At 41.2% G+C, this 16411-nt stretch overlaps 1 long non-coding RNA gene across 1 annotated transcript; it reads left to right on the top strand.

Annotated features, from left to right (window-relative positions):
* The first annotated feature begins 382 nt into the window (after positions 1-382).
* Positions 383-2450, top strand: LOC124117867. Its single transcript, XR_007221783.1, has 4 exons — positions 383-505; positions 1729-1750; positions 1910-1965; positions 2423-2450. It is a non-coding gene; the product is annotated as an uncharacterized LOC124117867 (long non-coding RNA).
* Positions 2451-16411: the final 13961 nt, after the last annotated feature.

The following is a 16411-nucleotide window of genomic DNA, read 5'->3' as shown; positions in this document are numbered from 1 at the left end:
TGATATATTCCGATGATCAGCCGTTCTGACTGTACCACCCACTCCCATTCATTTAACAGTATAGATCAAGCGCCGAACACACACACACACACACACACACACACACACACACACACACACACACACACACACACACACACACACACACACACACACACAGAGAGAGAGTGTGACAGACAGACAGACAGACAGACACACACACACACGCACACACACACAGACACACACACACAGACAGACAGACAGACACACACACACACACACACACACACACACACACACACACACACACACACACACACAATCCTAGAAGTTATCTCTCCAAGGGAAAATAACATTAGAAACATCATAAACTGCAAGTATTGCATTTTGAATGTTCCAGCACAAGAGGCTACTGGAGTTGGCGTCGCTTCGACCGTCCCTGTGGCTGCTGTCTGTTCTGTCCTGATCGTCGTCACCGCTGTGGTCGTCATATTTCTTGTTCGTAGAAAACAGACACGTGAAGGTAATACTGTGTGAAGTGAGTGTGAATGAGCACAACGTGAGAGTCACAGAATCCTGCATTCCAGCAGTATTGGATCCACTTAAGTCCATGAAGACCTGATTACCGCGAACAGAAAATTCTGGAGCACTTTTTCGGAAAACCAGCCCGTTTGGCAATTTCAAATATGAATCTCACTTCATTGACGTTGCTAAATAACGTGTTGCGGTTTCTACATTATGACAGTATATTTCAGGAGAAACACAGGAAAAACAAATATTTAAAGAGTGTAAAGCGTTATCGCGTTCGGTTTCGAATATATGTTTCAAGTTTCAAATCTACGTTCGAAAGCTCTATATCAAACGCTCTAGGTTTATCTTCTTAATGAATACATGTATGAACTGGTTGTTTGCACACCCACCAAGCATTGTTGGCCGCTGCTCACATTAGTGACCATTCATCAAGATATCAGAAACCGCCCTTCAGTTTCGTTAACTACCAATGAGTCCTGTATTCAGCTGATCGATTCATGTCAACGAAACAATTATTTTTCCTGACCTAAAATTGTAAACTGTACAATATATTCTGGATTTAAAATTCTTCCTGGAGTTTAATGTAATCACAGTATGTGGTGTGTACAGCTAAGTGTGTGTGTCATCACGCGGGAATAGTTCGAGTCTCAATATATTAAGTAAAATCAATTAAATGAAAAAAAATGATCAATACGATATACGCGAAACAAGGACGGCATTGTGGTCTTATCTATTTAATGGGATGAATAGCTGTTTAAGGTTGTTGTTGTTGTTAACCGCAGTGTCATGCCATGAAAATGACGGTCTTGGTGAGGGTCGTATGTGTGTGGATAGGGAGGGGGGTTGTAATGATCATCGTTGTTATTAATATTAATGGGTCTAATCAGTTATTTAGGTTTCTTCCGTGTCGTTGACTTTGAATAAACGAAAAGACGGCTATGCTTCCCTGTCCCTGATGGCCATAATTAATAATCACAAGGATCAAAACCAAGTCTGTGTGAGGAAAGTGAGTCACACCTTTGTTTAAGGAAGAGTATTACTACTGAGATTATATGCATAACCTTTCACTCTCGTAAATACAGTAGGTCAGACACGATGTTAAGAATGGAATAAAATAAATATATATTATCATTTCTCAGGTATGCAATGAAATGATTAATTAGTTTATCTTGAAATATGTATCCATTGTTATCTAAAGACATTTCTAACTTTCAGAGAGGGGATACATTCATAACCGGTGAGTACATGCTGTCCATCATGTCACTGACCTTGCATAGTCAGATGAATAAAACCGTATACATACAGCTAAACTGATAGTGTATCACAGATTATCTGATGACTAGTTTGCCTTGATTAGTTCTTTCTGCTTTAATCATTTTGAATTCCTTTCCCTCAGCGTAGTCACATATACCCGGGACGAGGAAACAGACGGAAGCTACCAGGAAATAGAAGGTTGGTGTCGTAAATAATAATTAGTCATTCAACGCCATTGCAATTATATCGCATTATGCTTCTTAAATTTTACAGGGTAATCGCGAATCATTACATGAATAATGTAATCAACCCTTTCTTGAAAACAGTTCCTATTCTTTCATTTGGATAACCTTTAATGGACATACTGTTAAGTCATAACTTATCACTAATATAAATTTGTTTCTGTCGTCAAGTTGTGACTTCTGAGAAACGTTAAGCACTGATTGACCTTTTAAAATCATCAGCCACACTGACTCTTTTACCCCAGTGCAGCTGTATTTAAACTTCTTAATCCCTTAAGAGGAAACGAGTCACATGTCACAGCATACGTCAACCTATTTACCATCAGGTTCAAGGTATGCAATGACAAGGAGTCATCTGTTATTCATCTTGTATTTTGTATACATAATTACCTGCCCAACGTTGTAACTTTCAGAGGGAGGATCCATTCAAAATCGGTGAGTATCTGCCATCGATCTTCAAGTGAAATGAATTAAAAGTTACTCTGATATGGCCTTGCCTGGCCATAACGGCGAAACTACATACAAGCTGTTTAACACAATGTAACTTGAAAATGTATCACAGCTTATCTGTAGGCTAACTTGTCTCTTATTTTTTAAAATTCATTGTCACCAGGGTGGTCTCATATGCCAAGGATGATGACAAAGATGGGAGCTACCAGGAGATAGAAGGTTGGTGTCTTTAGGTTGTCTACTGGTTTGATTTTGTAATGACCTGATCTAACGACTTATTGTAAGTCAATCTATCTCCCGTCTAAAGCCGAAAGGCTAAGACCAGGGCCCACTTGCACAAAGGGATCTTAGCGCTAAGATGATCGTACTACCATACTTTAACATAGGCTTACAATAGTCGTAGCACTAAGATCATTTTGTGCAAGTGGTCCCAGGAGTCAAATCATCAAGGATGGCATACTGTAGAAAACGAGTGGAAAATATTTACCATATGCTCAACAGCATTCATGGAATGCCACTGGACATTAGATAATGAGAGAAACACTAAAGGGGAAAAATAACTTTGCTTCATATAAAGTTGACTAAAAAATGATTTATTCTGAATTTAAATAATGCATCTTTTAATACATATCCATGAAGACATATCATCCACTTTAATGTCGTGATTCACAATTACCCATGAATTTTCATGCACAGCGCACAATTGGGATATTTATTGGGAGCACGATACCCACACACATGTTTTTTTTAATGTAAACAGTTCACAATGAGTGTTTAGCTGTCCGGTGCTCATAAAATTAACGTGCCGTGGGTAAGCCGCGAACAAGAATTGCGCAAATCGAAGCTGGAAGACACTTAAATGTTCACTGAAACACAATATTATTTCTATTGAGACGTTTTCTACAGCAGCGCAACACTAATGTCACGTGTGACTTCACGTCAACAAACAACCAATTCGGTTTGTGTATCGACGGAATCGATACCAAACTGCCACATGAACAGCTCATATATGCGAACGTTCTTATCTATTTGTGAAAGGGTTTTATAGATGTAAATGTTCCCTATTTTAGGTAAATATATTAAAACAAATGTTTTATTATACTTTTATGCAAAATGATTACCTGATTACCTAAAATGCACACAAATCCCTTGATTGTTCATTTGGATATTTAGATCAAACAATAACAATTATACAATAACTATCATAAAATAGGTTAAATAGTCTTCATATATCAGCAGACATCCCGAAGTCATATCGTGTTATTTTAAAAGCCATAATATGATCTCTTGATGACACCTTTAAACATATAAGGGAGCAATCGTGAATCACAACCTGGGTTATGTAATACGCCATCTTCGAGAAATGGATAGTTGTATTGGTCATACGCATTGTCATTTCATACGGCATTAATCCCTTATGTTTGAGATATGTCACTGCACGGTAGACAGTTTCCTGTGAAGTATCATATTGACTATACATGTGTGTAACTTTTGTCTTACACCAGAAGCGGTGAACGTAGACGACATCGCCCCTCTTGTAGCTGTCTACTCTGTTATGCTCACAGCTGTGGCGGTTGTGGTGGCAGCAGTTGCTATTCTTGTCTGCAAGGACGTAAAAGGTAAGGAAACAAATTACAATTCAGTCAACCTTATGCCCACATTTTGTCAAGTAACTAGAAAGTCTTGTTTTGTCAGAGTTGTCTTTTTTGGTGAAAATATATGTTTTGCGCGAAGTTTCATTCGTTAAAGAATTTGACACGTACAACGTTTCTTTACTTTCAGATGATCACAGCAGAAGGTACATACTTTTTTTTTATTGTTGCAGGTGAAATACCTGAGTTATAATTAGGTCTCGGGTTAACTTCATATCGTTGGAAACCCCCACCGATATTTCTCCTGTTTCTATTTAATCTGAAGCAACATAATTTGAGTTACCTGAGACAATGATAATACAATAGTTAAATAAAACAATGGCTGTATTTCCATTTGTATCTTGTGATGGTTATTCCTCAAATGAATGTATGCTATGTATGTTTAGTACAGAAGGGTGGGAAAATGTTGTTAAAGTTGTGCTTGTTTTAAGTCGGAGATGGATAATTTGTTTAGAACAAAAAGGTTTCCCTTCATATAATAGGTTGTATTGCCAGCCGCATTTAAACAATATACATGTATCCTTCATTGTCTGTGCAAGTCAATTTCACATGTAAGGTACAATTTGTGATATACGTTTTACCTTGTAATTATAGATTTGGTGAATATCTCACTGTGGTGGGCGAGAGACTATCCTGTAACATCAGTGATGCACCTTGTGCTGCCATCAATGACGAGGATGCCTTATCCTTGCATGATTATGAGCGACTACTGAGGGAACAGTTCCACATCTACATGTGTCTCCACCCTTCGGCTTCCTCCACAGAGGACCACCGTACCAGGTGCAGCCTAATGTGAGAGAACAGTTTCCCATCAACATGTGTCTCAACCCTTCAGATTCCTCTACACACGTCCACTGTACCAGGTGCAGCCTTATTTGAGGGAACAGTTTCCCATCTACACGTGTCTCAACCCTTCAGCTTTCTTTATGGACGTCCACAGTACCAGGTGCAGCCTAATGTGAGGGAACATTTCAACATTTACACGTCTCTCTCCACCCTTCAACTGCCTCTACAGACGTCCACTGTAACGGGTCAAGCCTAATGGGAGGGAACAGTTCCACATCCACACGTCTGCCCATCCTTCAGCTTCCTCTACAGACGTCCACAGTGCCAGGTGCAGCCTAATGTGAGGGAACAGTTCCACATCCACACGTCTGTCAATCCTTCAGCTTCCTCTACAGAAGACCACAGTACCCGGTACAGCCTAATGTGAGGGAACAGTTTCCACATCCACACGTCTGTCCATCCTTCAGCTTCCTCTACAGAAGACCACAGTACCAGGTACAGCCTCATGTGAGGGAACAGCCAAAGGGAAACGTTTACCCCGATGTGCGATGCAAGGAAAGCTTCGAGGCCCTGACGTTTCATGGTTTCGATATATCAAGCGGGGGATCACATTGACATTAACATTAATGCAATATTATCGCTTTTAACATTATTATAGAACACGTCAGACTACGTTCATTTCATATGGAAATATGATTAAGTAAAACCTCATTATGTGTGACGCACTGCCAGCAAATCACACCAGAAGCTGAAATCTGTCAGTGTTTACTCAACATCATCGCGACGATGTTTCTGCTTTACATTGTGGCCGGAAGACTATATCTGTGTGGTATATATCTGTCTTCGTCAACAACATTTGGCATTATATATAGTTGTTCTTTTGTTCTTGATTTTTTTAATAAATTCGCACCTTTCTGTCAACTGTCAATATGCATTTATCAATAGGTTTGTATGATGAGTATTTGGTTTGCGTGCAGGTCTGGCCTCCGTAACAGCTGACTACCCACACGCTGTTACACGTGTTGGCTACTATATTAACATAACCGTGAGCCTAGCTAATGTCAGCCACCTATATTACGTATGGAGGAATGGTTCAGAAGTTGTAAGACTGGTCGTGCCTAAGTCACAGAGTGTAGAGGTACTCAACAGGAGTAACACTGGCTACACCACCAGGATCAGATACACAGGGGAGGTCCCACCATCACAGACCGGACAGCTGACGGTCTCTGTAACCGTATAACCTCAACATGTCCTCTACCTCCCGGAGTCTTCCCCTAGACTGGTCTCTGTACTCGTATACCCTGAACACGTCCTCCACCTCCCGGAGTCTTCCTCTAGACCAGTCTCTGTACATGTATACCCTGAACACGTCCTCCACCTCCCGGAGTCTTCCTCTAGACCAGTCTCTGTCCTCGTATACCCTGAACACATCCTCCACCTCCCGGAGTCTTCCTCTAGACCGGTTTCTGTACTCGTATACCATGAACACGTCCTCCACCTCCCGGAGTCTTCCTCTTGACTGGTCTCTGTACTCGTATACCCTGAACACGTCCTCCACCTCCCGGAGTCTTCCTCTAGACCGGTCTCTGTCCTCGTATACCCTGAACACGTCCTCCACCTCCCGGAGTCTTCCTCTAGACCGCTCTCTGTCCTCGTATACCCTGAACACGTCCTCCACCTCCCGGAGTCTTCCTCTAGACCGGTCTCTGTACATGTATAACCTGAACACGTCCCACACCTGGAGGAGAAACAACAAGAGGATAGATAAATTCGGCGACTATGCTTGTCGTTAGAGGCGACTAACGGGATCGGGTGTTCAGGCTCGATGCTCATGTTGTCAATCACTTGATTGTTTTGTCCAGACTCGATTATTTACAGACCGCCGTCATATAGCTGGAATATTGCTGAGTGCGGCGTTAAACAACAAACAAACAAACATTAAATTCTATATAGCCTCTGTCTCGATAGTCGCAAGTCAATACTGACTATCTGTAAAACTAGGACAAATCGTAAGTTTGCAGGAAAGATTCTTACCACACACACACACACACGCACGCACGCACGCACGCACGCACGCACGCACGCACGCACGCACGCACGCACGCACACACACACACACACACACACACACTACCCTACAGAGAGACGACAGCATTGTCTCGTCACACGGAAGACCCAGGTTCGATATAAGCATAGATTACTCACGACTACAAATCATCAGCAGACGGGAGTGTAATATATTCAGCTTGTATTTGTGTATGTTTTGCCGCTTTCTCAAAACTCAGACGTCAGTACCATGTGATGTACTTTAGTAACATTAAGAGCAACATTAGAATGTTTCCAAAATAAATATCAGAGACAATTTATTGTTCATTCATGTCTTATGTCTCTGGCTCAGGGTTTCATACCTGGTTTCATACCCTAGACACAAGTCAGTACGATACTAGAACACACAATTTGTTCCACGTGTGTCAGCTTCAACATTCATGATGTTTAATTATGTTAAAGTTGACTTGCCTGCAATTTAACCTCAGTTTTTCATCTTTCAACTTTTGTTGTATGTGAATAACCCTTTTTCTCATGCTAGAGCACTGTGACAGTGATGTAATGTGTTTTAGTTTCTATGTATTCGGGGGCACGAGTGGTCCAGTCATCTAAGGCGCCCCGATTCGATGTGCAGAGTTGCGTCCCCATGGGCACGCCAGAAACCTATGATTGTGGGTTCGAGTCCCGGTTCGCCCCGATTATATTTCTTGGTTTGTCGGCACCATACCCATGCTCGTGGGTTTCACCGAAGTGGTAAACGTCTGAGACCTGCATCGTTTCGGGCTTTCCTCATTCTCATTCAAACTCATTCACTCATTCTATTTAGTGTGCAATTATAGTTAAATGCTGAAATTAGATTGAGTGAGTATGGTTTTTCAGCAATATTCCAACAATATTACGGCGGGGGACACCAGAAATGGACTTTTCGAAACATTGTACCCATGTCGGGAATCAAACCCAGGTCTTCGGCGTGACGAGCGAACGCTTAAACCACTAGGCTACCCGACCGCCCCAAAAGCAGAAATGACATTATCTACTGGGGAAATTGTTGAGTAAGTGTTTTAATGGCATAGCCATGTTATAGCTCAGTCACGTGAAATCATGTATTTTACACATAGAATTGACCTTGATACAAGGTAAAACTTCCTGGTCACAAACTCACAAAAATGTACCAGATAATAAATACGAGGAAGCCTCTCAAACGTGACACATTTTATAGTAAAAATAGAAATTACATAAAAAAGGTCATACTTCCTTGTATTGATTATGTGAGCTGGTTGGTGGCGAGATGAAATGCGATGTTTGTTCAATGTTCCCGTTATGTCCCATTATACCTGTTAGCCCTGATATGGTTGAGTCAAAGAAAGAGGACATAACGTTTGCTCTGTACAACGGCCACAGTACATGACATAAGATGTATTATTACCCACGTGGTGAAGATGCAGGTGGTAAGATACTAAATCCGTACGTCACACGTGTGTCGTACAAGGTTGACCTTGTGTTATTCGTTTTGATTGGATAACCATGACCTCTGTCACACCGGGACTACTGTTTTCATTCATAAAAAATCGCGGGAGGTCATTCATTATGCAACTACAAGGCAGAACTGAAGCAATCTCATGAGAGCGAGATATATTTACAAACACTTCACTAAACCAAACCAGACAGTCACGCGCATGAAATTCGGTTTGCATTCTATATAAGTTATGCACGTAATGCTTCTACAGACATTATAATTATAATTATCGAGCTATATCCATTTACATTGCACATGATACGACTACCGATCAATAGATCGAGGGTATCCATGAGCGTAACGCACCCGACCACTTTTCGCAACTTTCAATTTGATTTAACGTAAAAGGATAAGCGCGGTGATATGAAGTCAGTTTTACCTATCTGGACTTACTTGGGATGATCCGGTTGTGCCACCAGTGTCCCCTTCGAATCGTATTTTGTAGCACTGTTTTGGGAGTTGTTTGTTGACGACTGCACAATCAGATCACTCAAAGTGAACATTTCCGATACAAATCATTCGCAAACTATTTAGAAGTGTGACTTCTGACTAAGTGGCCCAAAATATCCCAAATGTGAACACTAACGTACATTCCATATCTCTAGCGTAAAACGCTGTGAGTAGGCCTAGATCAGGGTTGTCTTTTCTTATTCCGGTGGTGACCTTGCCCTTCGATCGTTCGAAGCTGTCACATGCAAGCAGACGTGAGTTTGTTGATTTTCACGTCTTTAGTAAAGGGTATTACAGTTAACATCAATGTCTCTGATTTCCCTCTTTTGAAAATGATACGGACATGATATAAATTCACCTGATAGATCAAGGAAACCGAACCATTTTGATTGCACAGACGGGACCCCGGCAGTGCGAGTGACCGACTGTTCAAAGCGCGGCGCTAATGTGACTTTTCAAAAATATTTATAGGTGTCTTGCGTACTAACAACATGGCGCTTGAATTACCATAAGTTGAAGAACTTCTTCCTAAAGGATCTTGAGCGTCGGTGCCTTTTTTGTTTGCAAACACAACTGCAGGCGCATGTTGTTGATGCGTATGCATAAAAATGTCAACAATGCCCATATTGGGGCATATATCAATATTCATGCGCAATCAGATTTTTCAACCGGCTTCAGTTTGGTCTGTCAACGAACGAGAGTTGCTGTGTATTAACACTTGAATATATATTTAAAGTGGGCCGATGATCTCGTCGCCTTAGCGCTGTCCACTGAGATTTCCCTCTACCACTATCAAACGGGTCCTCTGTCTTGCTGTAATCCCACCCCATATCATAACGCTGTCATTTCCGAACCGATCTTCTTTCATAACACAATGATTGACGTAGCGTTCACCTCGACGTCGGTACACTCGAATCCGCCACAATGGGACGTCTGGCGTGTCTTCTGGCGACAATCCCTGCACATCTGAGGCGGCGACGTACGGTTTGTGAAGATATTCGTTGAAGGCCAGGGATGTTTCTTGCAGTCACTGTCGCTGGCTAGAATCGATTCCGTAGATGTGTTGTTCGAATCCAGCTGTTTTGTCGATTATTGGTTATGCGTGGCCTGCCACTCCGAGGATTGTCTCTGACTGCATTCGTCTGTTGCCAACGTTGCCATTAACACCAACTGGCGTTTCTGTGGACGTTAAATTGTCTTGCAACATCACGTTGACTCGATCCTGCTTCAAGCATACCAATGGCTCGCAGACACACATTTTCGGACAGACTTGATTCCATAAATGTACTACAATGTTGGCCCAGTCGTCCATTTAAATCGTATTAGCTGCGGTCATGGTTTCGAATCCCTGATTCGCACTGATTATGTTTTTTAATACCATATACCCATGTACCTATGTAGATTTCACTGAAGTGGACACGCATCAAGCTGACACTTCTTGATTGAACTGAATTATTGCCCAAAGCGGCTAACTCACTAACTAACACTTATGATAGATAGAAACTATGAATTCACAATAACAACTTACCTTGACAAGTGTCAATTATATGTCACATCACATGTGGATACTTCTGATATAACTTGCGAATGTTGTGTGTGGACATCCACCGGAGACATCAGAGACATCAATCAGTACGCATCATCGAAACTTCCACAGCTTCAGACACCCTATAACCTATAATGCTATTATTGTTAAATGTCACACGTTCGATTCCAATGAATCGTTTATACGAACAAGGATTTGTTTATTCACCGGTACGGTGACAGACACATTTCACGTAAATATATATTACTTAGGAATATGTAATTGGTAATTTCGTCCTCACAGTAGCACATCACTATTCTGAAATACAGACAATCAGAATGTGGTTTGGTTGAATGATCCAACAAGATCTTACCACAATAAGACTGTGAATCACACTCAAATATATCTTTCTCTGCCATATTAATTCTAAATTCTTAATATAAATTAGATTTCCTATGAACACAAACGAATTTTAACAGTAACAGAGTACAGTTTTATCAGATTTTCTATAACAGGTCACATATGTCAGTTTCGATACTCATTTCCTCCATAATTAAAATTGTTTAATTGCTCCAATTTTAACATGGAAATATTTTATGACTCACAACTAATTGGGAAAACCAGATGTAGTATTTTAGCTTTACTAACAGCCAACACACTAAATCAGCGAACTTATTATCATGATTATGATTATAAAGAAATGATAAAATTAGCCCCAGGCAACATGTATATTGGAGTAGTTAGTGATTAAGGTATCATATCGCTTCTTATGATATTTCGGTAATGTAAAGTTGGACAGGTGTCATGTATTGGCTTAGCTAATCCGACGCCAAGTCTTTCATTTAAAAATATGCAGGGCATCCGGACGTAGCCATGCTTCTATGCACATGTCATTGTAACACTGCTATCAAACGAAATTTACTTCAACTAATTCATACATTCTTTACTCCCAGTGCATGGCTTCAGTTTGTCAGTAAATGCAAGAAGGTAAATTTACTTAATACAGTAAATCTGCTGTAGACATTCGGTAGACCAGATACTGTCATTGTGGGTAAAATTGTCCTTCCTTTCTGAAGGTACATTTCACTTCACCAACTGTACTTATGTGTTGTTTCAGCCTCTCAGAACAACGCTGTTGCCCGTGTCGGGGAAAGAGTCCACATGTCCTTGAGTTACATCTAGCAATCCGGTGTTTGAGATTGTGTCTGTCAGACCTTCTAATGGGAAGCTCGGGCCTGATGAATCTTATGCCCTATTCGATATGGAAGACTATACACAAGTGTTTACAACTATCAACACACATACAGAGAACGGGACAAGTATTCAGCTGATCGTCACTCCATCCCTGCAAGGCAGGACGGTGGTCAGTCTCCTTTTCCACAGTGTTGACATGCAGGACGCCGGAGTGTACCAGTGTTTTACCGACGACAGTAGCGGGTCTACGTACAAACTTCTCATCGTACTGCGTAAGTATTGAGATAATCTGAGCATGATAAGTCTATTGCCGAAATAGCACATTCCACACCGAACGCTGTTTTTTGACACATGTTCAAGTAATATTGCACCAGACATGTAAATGACCAAACGGGAAATGCATCTATAGCTAAAAGATGGTTTTAAATATTTCCTATTGTAAGTTTAGTACTAGTATTTGAGTTGAAAACAACATATTTTCACGGAAGTCGTCGTGGGGAGATATGATAGAGGTGGTTGCTTAAGCAATTATTCTGACAAACTGCATCCTCGAATGCCATGTCATGTAATGGAGATGTAATACATGGGGTAACTGAGGATTGGCTGACTGTGTCAGTTAACCTCTGTCAACTTCAACATGTGTTTGAGTTCACAGAGTGATTTGTGAGTTTCTTGTCTAACACTGCGTGCATCAATAGTCTGATCTACGCATATATGATACCAAGTCAGCAAGCCTGACCACCCAAACCTGTTAGTTGCCTCTTATGACAAGTATTGGTTACTGAACACCAATGTCTAACTCGGATCTCCATGGTGAACACAGAATGGCTATTCTTGCATTTGGCATATGCATAATACATTGATATGGCTTTTTGGTTTGGCAAATAATGAACATGATGATGAAGATGGTATGACCGAGGTTAATAAACAGCGCTTGGTGAGGTGATGTGAAATGGGGTTTCATAGAGTTGGCCTACTGAGGTACCATGCAACAGTTTAACTTTAATACCCCACGCAGACACCTGAGGAATCCTTGTTTATTCCCTTAATGTCCACCGCCAAGTACCAAGACCAGTCTCTGTACCCGTATACCCTGAACACGTCCTCCACCTCCCGGAGTCTTCCTCAAGGCCGGTCTCTATACGCGTATGAGAACGAAGTATCTTATCTTTGCAACTGTGGTTCTGAGCGACAGTTTTGTGAGAACCGTATTTTCTGAAGCATTGTGCATTGTTCGTAATAACGTTTATGTTCGGAAGTATTATCAAAGTATGTCGGCGGGTCGTGTCGGAATAGTCATCACAAGAAGAAGCATACATATTTATCAGTCTGAGAGATGTTTACGGTGAAATGGGGTTTAACGTCGCTTCCAAGATTATTGTACCTACATGTATATAGTGACGTACATGGACGTGTGTGTGTGTGGCTGCTTGTACTAGTCCGAACTGATGTCGATTTATAGTGCTAGCCCACTGAGATACCATGCTGCAGTTTAACATGAATACCCCACTCAGACACAGTATACTGATTCCCAGCCGACCAGTCCTTGTTTTAGCCCCTTAATGCCGAGCGCCAGACAGGGTAACAACAACGTCTTTTGGTATGACGCGGCCGGGGATCAAACCCCGGACCTTCCACTCTCCTGGCGGACGCTCTACCACTAGACCACGGAGGCGGTCTAAGGATGTTTACGAGTCAAAAAATACATTTTTAGATGAGTTATGAGCATGGTAAAGCACAACTCTAAAATCAAGGTAAAATTAAAACATATTTGAACCATTACCAACTAAACATATACCAAAAACCATGACATGTTGAACGAACATTGCTGAATAGCATATAGTGAAACCTCAGTCTTACCTCCTATGACCGATATATTAATTCAAGGAAGGAGACGTTGGTTTTTTTCATGGAACTGTTTTAAGAAGCATAATTTAAAATATGATATACTGTTGTTCTTAGAATATCTATTGCATGTGTTGAAAATCCAGGTAGAAAGAATCTATTTTAAGTCACAATGGCTAAGTTACTATGCTAAATCGTCCTTTCTACAGACCCATGTAGTGGCCCTAAAAAACTAGAGCTTAAAATATTCTCTTTAAACACCTTTCATTTACCTTCTCAGGTATGCAAGCTTTCCCTTATAAACCTCTCCAGACACGACTTATCTATGACACCTGAAAGAAATCTTGTCACTGAACATGTGACGCCAATGACGCAAGTACCTGACGCTAATAACGCTGTGCTCTTCCTTTACCGCTTGTGATTGGCTTGATGGCAATCACGGGGCCACGACATATTAATCTTTCAATTTTCAATCGATTACTCATTGATCGATCATTGTTTGATGGCCCTGAACTCAGCGTCCATGCGTGATACTGATTTGTGCGTCTTACCTGTCTTCACTGTAAACCACGGCCATGCCACATTAACACACACCCGCGTTGCAAATGCAAATTCCGTAACAAAATAAACATGTATTAGATCATTAGCAAACTTTCTGATTATATCTCTTACCTAATCTTGACTTTGTCATTTGCGGGCGACTGTTATTATTTTTCGCCACGTTTACTCCTGTTTCAAAAGCAACAATTTTCCAGAACGCTATGATAATGCTTTGTACATTCTTTCCTGAGAATTCTGAGAATACTTGTATACATTCTATCTGGAAGAAATCCTTGCTGGCACCATCAGATATAAACGCTATATGCACTGTTGCTAATCACCAATAAACGATCCCTTTTTGTCAGTGTAAAATTGTATAATGGGTTTCGTCCGACGTCCGTTGTCCACAGGTCGGTCCGTCTGTTAGCAATGAAACATATCAATTTCATGTTCACATACCAGGTTGCACATCCACTTGCTGCTTGGAGGTTCGACAAATTCATATGGCCACCGCATCTGTGCATTTTTAATTTAAGTAAAAATATAATCTTAGAGCCAATCTCCTCTCCTCAGAAAACGTTGGATATATTCCTTGCAAACACTTTGCTGTTTTTCGCAATATTCCAGCAATATCACGGCGGGGGACACCAGAAAAGAGCTTCCCACATGGGTACAATGTGGGAATCTAAACCGAGTCTTCGACGTGACGAGCGAACGCTTAAACCACTAGGCTACCTCACCTGCCGTCTTAAACATGAAATAAGATCTTGTCATTGCACATGTTACAACGAAAACATTTGTAACATGTTGGTTCCAATTTTGTCTATCTCATACGTACTTACCAACATACTCTTAAGCAACACTACATATATAAAACTGATAATTCTGTAATAAGATGGGTTGACTGTCAAGGTCAATGTCATCATGCAAAGTGTGTATAACCTCAATAATTTATGATCGGGTATTCCCTTAACTGGAAACACTGACCTTAATTGATCGTGAAAATTACAGCTTTTCCTCTTTTTCAACCCTTTACTGTTCCTCTCCTTTTCATCTCTCCTTCCAGGGCCCAGTCGTCTAAGGCACCGCGATTTGCTGTGCAGGGTTGATTGTTGGTTCGAATCCAGGTTCGCCCCGATTATGTCTCTAGGTTTGTCAGCATCATACCCGTGCTCGTGGGTTTCACCGAAGTGGCAAACGTCTAAGACCGGCATCACTTCAGGCTTTCCTCCCACATTAAGCTGACACACCGTGTTATACTCAACTCACTCACTCGCTCACACACTCACTCACTCATTCATCCCTCCTTCCCCATCCTACCCCTCCCCCTTGTACATTATTGGCCCCTCCGTCACATGTGTATTTCCAGTAGTCACACACGTACATGTCACACAAACAAACTGCACATGTTTATCACATTATTCAGGATCAGAAGGATCCGCTGTCGCGCGCAGTAGTATTTTCCGTTTAGTTGCCGATATAGTGTGGAGTGAGTGTGTATGGTTTTACGCCGCTTTGAGCAATATTCCAGCAATATCACGGCGGGGGACACCAGAAATGGGCTTCACACATTTTACCCATGTCGGGAATCGAACCCGGGTCTTCGGCGTGACGAGCGAACGCTTTAACCACGAGGCTACCCGACCGCCCCGATATAGTGTGGAACTTCTGACCATAGTACATCAAACATTCCAGATGACAGGCTAAAGGCAGAAGAAGGTGACCCTGTCACAGTGAGATGTTCTGCTGACTGTAAACCCGCCTGCACTGTGACCTGGTGGGACACATCCAGACAGAGGGAGATCACAGGACAGAGGGAGGCTGTGTTGTGTATACCAGCTGTAGACAGATCTGTGTCTGGACAGTACATCTGTCATGTGAACAACATACATTGAAATACATCACGGATCCTGACGCTGGACGTTTCCTGTAAGACTTCTACAACATTGCTGGTGATAGACAGAATCTGTAACATTTATTTGGATAACTCCTGTAATGGTCGATTTCATTTTCATTCATTTCAACTTTATCTAAACCCACAGAGATGATTAATAATTTAAACAGGTAATATTGACTATATTCTGATGATGTGACATCACGTCAATGTGATTCTTGAGATTCTTTCAAATGGCAAAGCGTTTCTGTTCATTCAGAATCAAATTAACAAAGATCTATATTAAAGATCTGTATTTACTACCTAATTCGACAAACGAAACTGTTCCGATAACTCGTAAGATTTGCGACAATTTTACTGAAGTTCACCACATTTACAAATTAAAGTGACTGCTTTTTCCATATGTTATATATCGGAAACATTAGAATCCTAAACAATGCTTTTGTTATTTATTTAATGTTCCAGCACGTGAGGTTACTGAAGCTGGCGTCGCTTCCATCATCT

The sequence above is a fragment of the Haliotis rufescens genome, unplaced genomic scaffold, assembly GCF_023055435.1.
Source record: "Haliotis rufescens isolate VD_foot unplaced genomic scaffold, xgHalRufe1.0.p SCAF_18, whole genome shotgun sequence".
In the NCBI taxonomy this organism is placed as follows: Eukaryota; Metazoa; Mollusca; class Gastropoda; order Lepetellida; family Haliotidae; genus Haliotis; species Haliotis rufescens.
This window is presented reverse-complemented; position numbering and strand designations above follow the sequence as displayed.